General features: G+C 49.6%; 2 long non-coding RNA genes across 2 annotated transcripts in view; one reads left to right on the top strand and one right to left on the bottom strand.

The window, feature by feature from the left end:
* Positions 1-1,419, bottom strand: part of LOC138737567 (uncharacterized) — a 25,845-nt gene extending 24,426 nt beyond the window's left edge. Inside the window, exon 1 of the long non-coding RNA XR_011341025.1 lies at positions 1,341-1,419. This is a non-coding gene — a long non-coding RNA (uncharacterized lncRNA). The remainder of the gene's footprint in view (positions 1-1,340) is intronic.
* The window catches only part of LOC138737566 (uncharacterized), a 25,726-nt gene continuing 13,507 nt past the window's right edge, over positions 1,251-13,469 (top strand). The window contains exons 1-2 of the long non-coding RNA XR_011341024.1: positions 1,251-1,424; positions 5,267-5,385. This is a non-coding gene — a long non-coding RNA (uncharacterized lncRNA). The remainder of the gene's footprint in view (positions 1,425-5,266; positions 5,386-13,469) is intronic.

The raw sequence follows: 13,469 nt of genomic DNA, 5'->3' as shown, positions 1-13,469 counted from the left end.
AGGCTATCGCACGATCATTCATTTGGTGACCAGGATATTGAAGACACAGTGCGCACTTGTTCTACGTGTGTTGAAGCTCATAACGTTCCGAAACATGCTACCCTGGCCTTGGGCCACGGATCCATGGCAGTGAATTCACATTGACTTTGCCGAAGGTCAGCAATTTCTACATGTAGTAGACATCCGTTCGAAGTGGCTGGAAGCTTTTCCAATGAGTAGAACAACATCAGCTGCTACCATCAGTATGCTGTGATCCCTCTTTGCCTATTTTGGATTTCTCTTACAGGTGGTAAGTGAGAATGTCCTGCAGTTTACATCTGAGAAGTTTGCATCATTCCACAATGGTAATGGCATCAAGCACACCCTTCGCCCGCCATCCCACCCAGCCAGCAATGGTTTAGCCAAGAGGCATGTTTAGACTTTCAAAATCTGACAAGAAGCTACCATCCGACATAAGGTAGCAAACACATTTCATTACAGAAATACACTGCACATAAACATCGGAAAAACTCCAGCAGAGTTATTCCTCAAGTGTGCTCCACGAATTCAAGTTTCCTTAGTGAAACCCAGTCTCAAACAGTAAGTAGAGGAGAGACAAATCACTACCAAAGATCAAAGAGACAGGGCACATCCCAAAATCTTTATCGATCAGTCAGAAATGTGAGGGGTGGGAAGGAAAGATGGATACCAGGGACGAGAGCAGTGGTCTCAACCTTCCCTTCCCACCCACATCCCACCTTAAGCAATCCCTTACTAATCACAGAGCACCGATAGCTTAGGGATTAATTAAAGTGATTTGCGATTGGAAAGGAAAAGGTTGAGAATCACTATAATATTGATAAAGGGGACACTCACATATTTGGTTAGTGGACCAGGAAACAGTAGAAGAGTTGTTTCCTGCGGATCATCTGATCCCAGACGACTCTAGGATTAATGAATCCGTAGATGACCCGTCTGAACCGTGCACACATATTGATTTAGATGACGATGCAGTCCCGACACCCAGTTCACACTCTGATCTTAGTGACCAATCGCTCCCAGCTCAAACTGACAAAGAAATCCCACTTGTAGTTACACAGTCAGGCAGAGTCATTCGACCTCCAAAACGTGATGAGCCTTAAGCTCTTGGTATTGCACAAGTCTGTGTAATAATCAGCCTACGTATGTTCTGTTATGTCATAATTTAAAGTAAGGTCTGAAATGACCCAGGTACATTCCCTCATAAAATACAAATGTACTGTAATAAGCAAGTCGTTGAGTAATTGATTGGGAATTGAAACAGCAGAAACAAAATCATTGATATTGTTAAAAAGATAAGGTACAATATCTATTGTACGCACTTGTACCAAGTTGAAAAATGCGATCACATGTTTTCTTGAAGAGCTATAGAAGTAATGATCTAGAAGGGAGGAATGTAGTGTCCTGTAAGTCAGCATTCCATGCTTATGTATCTTGTGACTACGCAATTATCCTAAGTCATTATCTTCATTGTTTTATGTCAATGATCCGTTGCATAATTAGTATCCAAAGAATGTCCACTATAACCATATATGGTAAAATGTAAGCTCTGTTCAGTTATATCTGAACCACCTTGGAGTGCAACTTGACCACTGCTTGGTCCATGGGATACGTGAATAAACCCCTTGAGTTTTAGACCTCACTCTATCAAGACGTGTCTGCCTTGGCTCTGTCCTTTGGACAGTACTCGTTAACTACTGGAACTTCAAACTTTTCCTCTCAAATTTCTGCAGTGCTCAAAAAAAATGCACACCATTTCTTCCCTCCTTTTGAGGAAGAACCACATTACAGGACTCCAAAGCAATCTTCACTGAGCTCCTCTGTTTAGGCATGGACCATGCTGGAAACCTCGTTCCATTTCATGGCTGTCAGTGTGACTGGCACATCAGTGAATGCAGGAGAGAATAGTTCTATCCCCCTGGAATTGTTCAGTCCGGCATGCAGTCTTTCTGGAGTGTGTTTTGAATATTGGAATGTCACAGAAAACAACTGATATGGCAGCTCCCAGGACACTTGGCCCTGCTAGGGAATACTCAAAGTGGCATCATGCTTTACTGCACAATGATTGACTGACTTTCTTTCCCACATCCGCACCGGGATGTGTGTGGGTGTGCAGTCTAAAGGATGGGTGTGGGCGTGGACTCTGAGGGATGGGTGTGGGTGTGCAGTCTAAAGGATGGGTGTGGGCGTGGTCTCTGAGGGATAGGTGTGGGCGTGGACTCTGAGGGATGGGTGTGGGTGTGCAGTCTAAGGGATGGGTGTGGGCGTGGACTCTGAGGGATGGGTGTGGGCGTGGACCCTGAGGGATGGGTGTGGGTGTGTAGTCTAAGGGATGGGTGTGGGCGTGGACTCTGAGGGATGGGTGTGGGCGTGCACTCTGAGGGATGGGTGTGGGTGTGCAGACTAAAGCATGGGTGTGGGCGTGGACTCTGAGGGATGGGTGTGGGCGTGCACTCTGAGGGATGGGTGTGGGTGTGGACTTTGTGGGATGGGTGTGGGCGTGGACTCTGAGGGATGGGTGTGGGCGTGGACTCTGAGGGATGGGTGTGGGCGTGCACTCTGAGGGATGGGTGTGGGCATTGACTCTGAGGGATGGGTGTGGGCGTGCACTCTGAGGGATGGGTGTGGGCGTGCACTCTGAGGGATGGGTGTGGGTGTGGACTCTGAGGGATGAGTGTGGGCGTGGACTCTGAGGGATGGGTGTGGGCGTGCACTCTGAGGGATGGGTGTGGGCGTGCACTCTGAGGGATGGGTGTGGGCGTGAACTCTGAGGGATGGGTGCGGGCGTGCACTCTGAGGGATGGGTGTGGGCGTGCACTCTGAGGGATGGGTGTGGGCGTGGACTCTGAGGGATGGGTGTGGGCGTGGACTCTGAGGGATGAGTGTGGGCGTGGACTCTGAGGGATGGGTGTGGGCGTGCACTCTGAGGGATGGGTGTGGGCGTGGACTCTGAGGGATGTGTGTGGGCGTGCACTCTGAGGGATGGGTGTGGGCATGGACTCTGAGGGATGGGTGTGGGCATGCACTCTGAGGGATGGGTGTGGGCGTGGTCTCTGAGGGATGGGTGTGGGCGTGGACTCTGAGGGATGGGTGTGGGCATGCGCTCTGAGGGTTGGGTGTGGGCGTGGACTCTGAGGGATGGGTGTGGGCGTGGACTCTGAGGGATGGGTGTGGGCGTGCACTCTGAGAGATGGGTGGTGGCGTGGACTCTGAGGGATGGGTGTGGGCGTGGACTCTGAGGGATGGGTGTGGGCGTGGACTCTGAGGGATGAGTGTGGGCGTGGACTCTGAGGGATGGGTGTGGGCGTGCACTCTGAGGGATGGGTGTGGGCGTGCACTCTGAGGGATGGGTGTGGGCGTGGACTCTGAGGGATGGGTGTGGGCGTGGACTCTGAGGGATGGGTGTGGGCGTGCACTCTGAGGGATGGGTGTGGGCGTGTACTCTGAGGGATGGGTGTGGGCGTGGACTCTGAGGGAGGGGTGTGGGCGTGGACTCTGAGGGATGGGTGTGGGCGTGGACTCTGAGGGATGGGTGTGGGCGTGGACTCTGAGGGATGGGTGTGGGCGTGGACTCTGTGGTATGGGTGTGGGCGTGCACTCTGAGGGATGGGTGTGGGCGTGCACTCTGAGGGATGGGTGTGGGCGTGGACTCTGAGGGATGGGTGTGGGCGTGCACTCTGAGGGATGGGTGTGGGCGTGGACTCTGTGGGATGGGTGTGGGCTTGCACTCTGAGGGATGGGTGTGGGCGTGGACTCTGGGGGATGGGTGTGGGTGTGGACTCTGAGGGATGGGTGTGGGCGTGGACTCTGAGGGATGGGTGTGGGCGTGGACTCTGAGGGATGGGTGTGGGCGTGCACTCTGAGGGATGGGTGTGGGCATGGACTCTGTGGGATGGGTGTGGGCATGGCCTCTGAGGGATGGGTGTGGGCGTTGACCCTGAGAGATGGGTGTGGGCGTGCACTCTGAGGGATGGGTGTTGGCGTGGACTCTGAGGGATGGGTGTGGGCGTGGACTCTGATGGATGGGTGTGGGCGTGGACTCTGAGGGATGGGTGTGGGCGTGCACTCTGAGGGATGGGTGTGGGCATGGACTCTGTGGGATGGGTGTGGGCATGGCCTCTGAGGGATGGGTGTGGGCGTGGACTCTGAGGGATGGGTGTGGGCGTGGACTCTGAGGGATGGGTGTGGGCGTGGACTCTGAGGGATGGGTGTGGGCGTGGACTCTGTGGTATGGGTGTGGGCGTGCACTCTGAGGGATGGGTGTGGGCGTGCACTCTGAGGGATGGGTGTGGGCGTGGACTCTGAGGGATGGGTGTGGGCGTGCACTCTGAGGGATGGGTGTGGGCGTGGACTCTGTGGGATGGGTGTGGGCTTGCACTCTGAGGGATGGGTGTGGGCGTGGACTCTGGGGGATGGGTGTGGGTGTGGACTCTGAGGGATGGGTGTGGGCGTGGACTCTGAGGGATGGGTGTGGGCGTGGACTCTGAGGGATGGGTGTGGGCGTGCACTCTGAGGGATGGGTGTGGGCATGGACTCTGTGGGATGGGTGTGGGCATGGCCTCTGAGGGATGGGTGTGGGCGTTGACCCTGAGAGATGGGTGTGGGCGTGCACTCTGAGGGATGGGTGTTGGCGTGGACTCTGAGGGATGGGTGTGGGCGTGGACTCTGATGGATGGGTGTGGGCGTGGACTCTGAGGGATGGGTGTGGGCGTGCACTCTGAGGGATGGGTGTGGGCATGGACTCTGTGGGATGGGTGTGGGCATGGCCTCTGAGGGATGGGTGTGGGCGTTGACCCTGAGAGATGGGTGTGGGCGTGCTCTCTGAGGGATGGGTGTGGGCGTGCACTCTGAGGGATGGGTGTGGGCGTGGACTCTGAGGGATGGGTGTGGGTGTGCACTCTGAGGGATGGGTGTGGGCATGGATTCTGAGGGATGGGTGTGGGCGTGGACTCTGAGGGATGGGTGTGGGCGTGGACTCTGAGGGATGTGTCTGGGCGTGCTCTCTAAGGGATGGGAGTGGGCGTGGACTCTGAGGGATGGGTGTGGGCGTGGACTCTGAGGGATGGGTGTGGGCGTGGACTCTGAGGGATGGGCCTGGGCGTGCACTCTGAGGGATGGGTGTGGGCGTGCACTCTGAGGGATGGGTGTGGGCATGCACTCTGAGGGATGGGTGTGGGAGTGCACTGTAAGGTGCTACCTGTGCTATGAAATTATCAGTATTAAGTATACAAACTGCTCGCCCCCTCAGATCACACTTGAATGCCGTCTCTGCAGAATCTCAGGCTGTTATCATTGGAATCACTCCCGCGTGCTACTCCATCGCAGAACGTCCTTGAGGTGCGGCAGACAGGAAGGTTTCTTGTCCGGGTGAGACTCCATGAGAAGATGCAACAAATTGACTTGCTGCTGTCCAAAGCTGGAAGTGTGGCCTACTCTGCTCGTCTGAGCTGATGGCTGTGCGGGGCTTATGAGGAGGTGCTTGTGTTTAATTATGCAGCATGGCCCATTCTGTACGCAGGCCTCGTGCTACCTAATTGACCTCCAAATCCAGAATGTTTTGGAAGGGTGGGAGGAAACCCGAGCAAATAGGTTCAGAGAGCTCATTGCTGTATCTGACCCGACCTTGTTGGTTTTCGTGCAGTTGGATATCCATGTTGAAGAACTTTGGGGGGCATCCGAGGCGCTCTAGTATTTGCCAAAGCCCTTTCCTGCTCACGGTGTCGAAGGCTTTGGTGAGGTCAAGAAAGGTGGTGTAGAGTCCTTTGTTTTGTTCTCTGCACTTTTCTTGGAGCTGTCTGAGGGCAAAGGCCATGTCAGTAGTTCCTCTGTTTGCGCGAAAGCCGCACTGTGATTCTGGGAGAATATTCTCGGCGACACTAGGTATTATTCTATTTAGGAGAATCCTAGCGAAGATTTTGCCTGCAACGGAGAGCAGTGTGATTCCCCTGTAGTTTGAGCAGTCTGATTTCTCGCCTTTGTTTTTGTACAGGGTGATGATGATGGCATCACGAAGGTCCTGAGGCAGCTTTCCTTGGTCCCAGCAGAGTTTGAAAAACTCATGCAGTTTGGCATGCAGAGTTTTGCCGCCAGCCTTCCAGACCTCTGGGGGGATTGCATCCATACCTGCTGCTTTGCCACTTTTCAGTTGTTCAGTTGCTTTGTATGTCTCTTCCCGGGTAAGGACCTCATCCAGCTGTAGCCTTAGGGGCTGTTGAGGGAGCTGGAGCAGGGCGGAATCTTGGACTGAGCGGTTGGCACCGAAAAGAGATTGGAATTGTTCTGACCATCTAGTAACACTACAAACCATAGTTCTCTTCAGAGACAGGCACAAAATTAACTAAGAATTGAAAACACACCCACTCCCTTCCCTTCCTTCTCCATTCAGAGAGCTACCCACTTCCATCACTTCTTTTTTCCACTCTAGCCTTGCACCTATGACCTCTCCCCTGTGCTACTCCCCCTGCCCCTTCCTCCTCTCTCCACCCCCACTCCATTTTATAGAAGCAACTGCCTGTATTTACTTATACACAACGAAAGGTCCAGAAACGCTGGCTGCCCTTTACTTCCCATGGACAGTGCGCGACCCACTGAGTTTCTCCAGCACATTGGTGTATTGCGCTCAACCCCAGCATCAGCAGACCTTCCTGTTTAACTCCGAACAACAGCTGACATGGCTTCACATGGTACTGGGTCAAAAGTTTAATTGTCGTGGGTTGCAAAACAAGACCCAATAGTGAAGTCGTGTTTATAAATGGAAAACAGAACATGGCAATGGAACTTTGCATCCACAACAGCCCTTAGCAAGCCAAGAGAAATCTGTTTGAAATGATTTTCACCTTAATCTCATATTTTTCTTCCTATTCAGAAGATCATTTAGCTCTTTGGGTCCCATTAGACCTATTGCCCCTCCCCTTACTACACTGTCACCCTGCATTTGATTCCTTCATTTCCGCATCAAGCCCACTAACTGCTATGGTAACCTTACCATTCCCTTAAAAAGAAGTGCAGAGAATGGGATGAGTACAGCTCTTTATGGTGTCCATTTAAATCTAGACCAGTGGTTCTCAACTCTTTTCTTTCCACTCATATACCACTTTAAGTAATCCCTATGCCATCAGTGCTCTGTGATTAGAGAGGTGGTTTGTGGGTGGAAAGAAAATGTTTGAAAACCTCTATTTTAATTGTCCGTCATTGACTCATTATGTGTCACAACTCCAAAGGAAATGGGCCAATGACAATTTTTCTCAAGCAAAATATTTCCATGGCATTTGGGTCCAGAGCAGTGATTCTCAACCTTCCCTTCCCTCTCACATCCCACCTGCAGTTAAAAAGCTTGGGAATGGCTGGTCTAATGTATTTGATGAGGCAGCCTGTGGACCACACCTGGTGACCCCATCAGAAGGGGGTGACATCAAAAATAACTGTCTACAAAATAATTGTGCAGTGTTTCAGCAGAAATTAATTATTTTTTAAATAAAATTATCCCTGCAGTTACTTTCAACGACAAAAGCATTTTTCGAATTAATATGCCGACAAACCTAAAACTCGATGCTGATTTACTTTTTGATCCTTCCAATATGCTCTGGTTACAATGACGCTTTGAATCACATGTTTCCGTCTGCATGCTGTTGTTTACATTGCTGCTGTGGATATGATATTATAATTTAAAGTGTAATTTTAATTTTGCTAGTTGTTTATCTCACTACTATTGCCGTTACATAGAAACATAGAAACATGGAAGATAGGAGCAGGAGTAGGTCATTCGGCCCTTCGAGCCTGCTCCGCCATTCAACGAGATCATGGCTGATCTTAAAGTTCAGTAACCCATCCCCACCTTCTCTCCGTAACCTTTAATACCCTTATACTGAAGAAATATGTCTAATTCCCTCTTAAATATATTTAATGAACCTGCCTCTACTGCCCTCTGTGGCAATGAATTCCACAGATTCACCACCCTCTGGGTAAAGAAATTCCTTCTCATCTCGGTCCTAAATGGTTTGCCTCTTATCCTCAAACCATGGCCCCGGGTTCTGGATTTTCCCATCATTGGAAACATCCCATCTGCATCCATTCTGTCCAGTCCTGCCAGAATTTTATAGGTCTCTATGAGATCCCCTCTCAATCTTCTAAACTCCAGCGAGTACAATCCCAATTTGTGCAATCTTTCCTCATAAGTCATTCCTGCCATTCCAGGTATCAGCCTGGTGAATCGCCTCTGCACTCCCTCCATTGCAAGAACATCCTTCCTTAGATAAGGTGACCAAAACTGCACACAATACTCCAGATGGGGTCTCACCAAGGCCCTGTACAGCTGCAGTAAGGTATCCTTGTTCCTATACTCAAACCCTCTTGATATGAAGGCCAACATACCATTTGCCTTTTTAACGGCCTGCTGTACCTGCATGCTCGCCTTCAGAGACTGGTGTACAAGTACCCCTAGGTCTCTCTGCACTTCCCATCTCTTAATCTATTGCCATTCAAATAGTAATCTGCCCTCCGGTTTGTATTACCAAAGTGGATAACCTCACATTTATCCACATTGTAGTGCATTTGCCATGTATCTGCCCAGTCCCTCAATTTATCCAAATCACACTGGAACTTCCTGACCCCCTCTTCCGTGCACACAACCCCTCCTAGCTTGGTTTGTAGTGTCATCTGCAAATTTGGAGATATTACATCCAATCCCCTCATCCAGATCATTAATGTAAATTGTGAACAGTTACGGTCCCAGTACAGATCCCTGTGGCACCCCACTGGTCATCGCCTGCCGCTCAGAAAATGAGCCATTTATCCCAACTCTCTGTCTTCTACCTGCCAGCCATTTCTCAATCCACATCAATACTTTGCCCCCAATCCCATGAGCCTTGATTTTGTAAGCCAGTCGTTTATGCGGGACCTTTCTATGGGAATTACGATTTACAAGTAACATTAGTACAAAAATATTACTAAATATTCTGTACGAGAGGAGGTCCATGGGGGGGGGGGGGCAGCGGGAGGGGTGATACCATGTGTTTCCACACTGGGTGACATCAAGCCACTGTCCCTACTGCATCCTTTGGTAGGGAATCCCATAGATTCACCACTCTCTGGAATCGATTGATATTGGACCTTAACCTTAGGCTCAACATCGCTCCAGTACCCAATTACTGAATCAGAGTCTGAAATTTGGTGTTTTGTGGCAGTATCATAGTGCAAATCTTCATATTATAACCATCTTACGACATTACTATAAAAAAAGAAGAAGAATCGTGCAAGAAAAATGAAACAGTGTCTTTGGTTCATTGTTCATTCAGGAATCTGATGGCAGCAGGAAAGAAGTTGTCTTTGTGCCACTGAGTGCTCAACTTCAGGCTCATGTACCTTTTTCCCGATGGTAGCAGAGTGAAGAGGGCACAGCCTGGGTAGTGGGGGTCTTTGAGGATAGAGGCTGCTCTCTGAAGATACCGCCTCATGTAGATGTCCTTGATGGAGTGAAGTCTGGTGCCTGTGATGTCACAGATTGAGTTAACAACCCTCTGGAGTTTACTCTTGTCCTAAGAATTGGCACCTCCATACCAGGCAGAATGCTCTCTATGGTACACCTGTAGAAGTTTTTGAGTCTTCAGTGACATACTGAACCTCCTCAGACACCTCACAAGGTATAGCTGCTGGCAAGCCTTCTTTGTGATAGCATCAACATGGAGGCTCCAGGACAGATTCTCGGAGATGGTGACATCCCGGAATTTGTCCCTCTCCACCACTGAGACCTCGATGAGGACTGGGTCGTGTTCCCCTGACTTCCCCCTGAAGTGTAAATAAATGCAGATGCCGGAAAGCTGAAATAAAAATTGAAATGCTGAAGATGCTCGGCAGATCAGTCACCTCTGAGGTACTTTATTCATGTAATAAAACAGGTGTAATTTTAGACAAAATTTACTTAAGTCTACTGTAAGGCAAACAAAGTTTTGCGATCAGCAGAAAATTTGCCCAGTGCCTCTTACAGTCAGGGAAAGAGAAGCAAAAAGAGGACACCCCCCCATCCCCGCCCGACACTGAGTGTCCATGGATTCACATCCTGCAGCCTTCGCAGACTCCATTGCAAACTATCGGCCATCTGAACTCAAGATCCAAACCTCCAACACAGTAAGGAAGCCTTCAGTGACCTCGCCTCTTTCCTTCATCCCAGTTCCGATACCCGAAGCCCCTTCAGCCAGTCTCCAGCAGTTCGCACCCCGAAGCGAGTCTGTTAGGGCATTGATTTCCCATAGCATACAAACAGATAAAGAACACCCTCACTCATTTCTTTCAGCCACTGTGAAGTCGACTTTCTTTATTATTCACTGGACACAACACTGCATTATTCTCCTACCCAAACACCATCCAGCTAAACTCCTCCAACCTTCCCATTGGCTCACAGGTGATCCTGACACTCTCATTCTCCTCCACCTGCACCTGAAATTCATCACCCATGTATTGACGCGACCTTGACAAGTTCTTTGACCACCGTTGCCCGCAGCCGGCATGGAGTTCTCGCCTTTAGTCACCAACAGCCCTCAGCTTGTGTATGCTTCAGCCACAAAAAAAGAACCCTTCACTGGTCCGTCACTGTGGTCACCACCTTCTCAAACAGAGGGGTGTCCGTTTTCTGGTGCCCTGCACCGTTCCTCAGTTTCTCCCGGAGTCTTCTGCCCATCATAGGTGCCATCTTGGTTTATTTTAAAATAAATACCAATGGCTCCTTTAACAGGGTGTTCAAGACCAGTGCAGAGCTCTTTAAGGCCAGCTCCGACAGTGCCACCATTTTGTTTCCAAGTCGTTGATTGGTCTGACAAAGGTCGACATCATATAGAGACAGAGAGAGATGGACATTGAACCATCACCCTTGATCCATCATCTCTAAACCACCATCATCTTGCCTTAATCCCACTTTAAATTTCCAGCATCTCGCCTCCCACTTGAGGCAATGCACAGCGGCCAATTCACCAACCAAACCTTGTGGGAGGAAGCCAGGTGTGGTCACAGGGAGTACTGGCCAAACTCAGCACAGGCAGCATCCGAGCTCAAGATTGCATGTGGTTCCTTGGAGTTGCGAGGAAACTACTTTGCCATGACGCTGGGCCACCTTCCCAATCTGGCCAAGTTGGTCCCTCTCAACTGCATCTGTTCTTCATTCCTGGACCTTCTGCATTACACTGGTCAGCTCCTCTTAATGCAATACCTGCTTTGCGTCTGACAATACTCCCATTGGTTCCATCTGCCATCGTTGCCAAATGTCATAGCATCTGCCGAAGTACATGTCAATTACTGTGCCCATGTTCTAATCATTCATCTATGCCAATCTATCTATCATTCACCTTTGCCAAAGTATCTGTCATTTATCATTGCCAGATTATCTATCCAATGCATCTGTCGGTGTCTCTCTTCCAACACTATACGGTTCAAGAACCCAGAGGCAAGTAATGTTCTGAAGCTACATTCATAAAACAATGTTGATTCTACATTAAATGATCCAACATGGCACTCCGACATCAACAATATAATCATATTAAAAGAAAGACCAACTTGGATCTGGTCATCATAGAAATAAATTCTTCTTGTTTTACTTTACCCAAACTTCTAATGTAATTTTAACAGGTACAGATCATTCAATTTATCAGTTCAAACAACAAACCCAAGCAATTTAAGGACTTGGGCACTTCTTGGGATTGCAGTCAGTTTGTTTACATTCATTATCTGTTTACAGCTCTTTATTTGTCTACATGTGTACAGTCAGGGCCGGATTAAGTTAGTGCGGGGCCTGAAACATATATTATAAATGGGCCATAAATTAAAATGATATTAAATCTTGAGCCAGATGTTAATTTGTCCTCCATTTGGGGGTATAGGCCCTGCATCCCCTCCTGAGGACAAATTAAGTGGCAGAGCGGGCACTTACCTGCGGGAGCCGCCACGTTTCTTCTCGCATCTATGAGTGAGCGCTGACCCTTGCAATGAGGTGGAAGTGTGACGACGGTGCCACCCACCCACCCCCGAAAGAATGTCTGACGCTGACCCTCCATTTTGGTGAGTTTGAAATGGCCACTCTACCCCACCCCCACTCCACCGACCTGGGGAAGCAGCTCATGGCCCTCGCTCTTGAGGCTCTAGACCCCCCCTGCCATAGTCGCTGACAGGCTCACTGCCCCTACAGGGGAAGAAGAGTACCGTCTCGCAGTCCTTCAGCTGCATGTGGAAGGCGCCCAGGCTGCAGCACACGCAGCGCTCCAGCATCCAGTCGTCATTGCCCTGTGCGTGGCGTAGCACCTTCTCGAAGCACTCGAGTGCCTTCTGGAAGGTTGAGGTGGGCCTCGGTGACGCATTCTGGGTTGCCTATCTGGCGGGCCACCTCAGTCCTTGCCACGTCGATGCGCAGCATGTCTTCGTACTTGAACTGAGCGCTTGCAAGCATTTAGCACGGGACTCTTAGCATATGCTAAGGTTAATCCAGTCCCCTGTACAGTCTTTTTGCATGATCAAGAAGTGGTAATTCTGCCTTGCCTGCAGGGAAAAGAATCTCAGGGTTGTATGTGATGTCATGTTTATACTTGGACAGTGAATCTGAAATCGTACGTGGGCCTGAACTGGACACTGCTTGATTCCAAGCTTGTCACAGCACAGCCATTGAATTTGGAATGTGTAACTACAAGCAATTGTCTGGACATGATGAGAGGGATGAACAGTATCCGTGGAGTCCCATCAATTTGAATTTTAAATTGGAGATACAGCCTGGGATCAGGCCCTTCTGCCTCATGAGCCCATGCTGCCCAATTGCAATTGTGTGACCTGAACATCTATGGAACATGGCAGGAAAGTTGGGCACCCAGATTAAATCAATGCAGACCACTGGGAGAACGAATAAACTCCTTACACACGACACCAGATTGAACCCGGATCACCGCTGCTGTAATTGTCCTACCTCTGTTAACTGCGCTGCTCTTACATCCAAGTTCCTTAACTCCACCACCCCCCTTCGACACATGGATACTGTTCCCCACTGAGTCCCGCCATAAGGTTGTTTCCTGCATCAGATTCCAGTATCTACTGTCTCGGGTGAATCCAGAATTTAAATTACAAATGGATAACATCCTCAGTCATTCTACTTGCTGGCTGCTTGGGGAATATACATCTACAGTTTACCATCCATTGCCTTCAGGGTTTTGAGTTAATTTTAATCCAGATGCTTTAATAACAGTTTGACAACTGACACAGGGCACAAGGCTGACATCACTGAGATTACACTTTGCAATGACTGTGCTGTGCATGGCTAATGCTGTTTTCCTTCCCATCACTCTCCATTTTCTTTCGAAGCCCCTTCATGGACACATTGAGGAAATAATGACTCTAAATACAAGTCTGCTGAACTAAACATTCTAATGTAAAGTATTGCACAACGCCTCAAATAGTTGCTTAGGGCAATGCATCATTATCTCTGC

The sequence above is a fragment of the Narcine bancroftii genome, chromosome 6 (genome assembly GCF_036971445.1).
Source record: "Narcine bancroftii isolate sNarBan1 chromosome 6, sNarBan1.hap1, whole genome shotgun sequence".
Taxonomy (NCBI): Eukaryota; Metazoa; Chordata; class Chondrichthyes; order Torpediniformes; family Narcinidae; genus Narcine; species Narcine bancroftii.
Note: the sequence above shows the minus strand (reverse complement) of the source record. Positions and strands in the feature narration are given on the sequence as shown.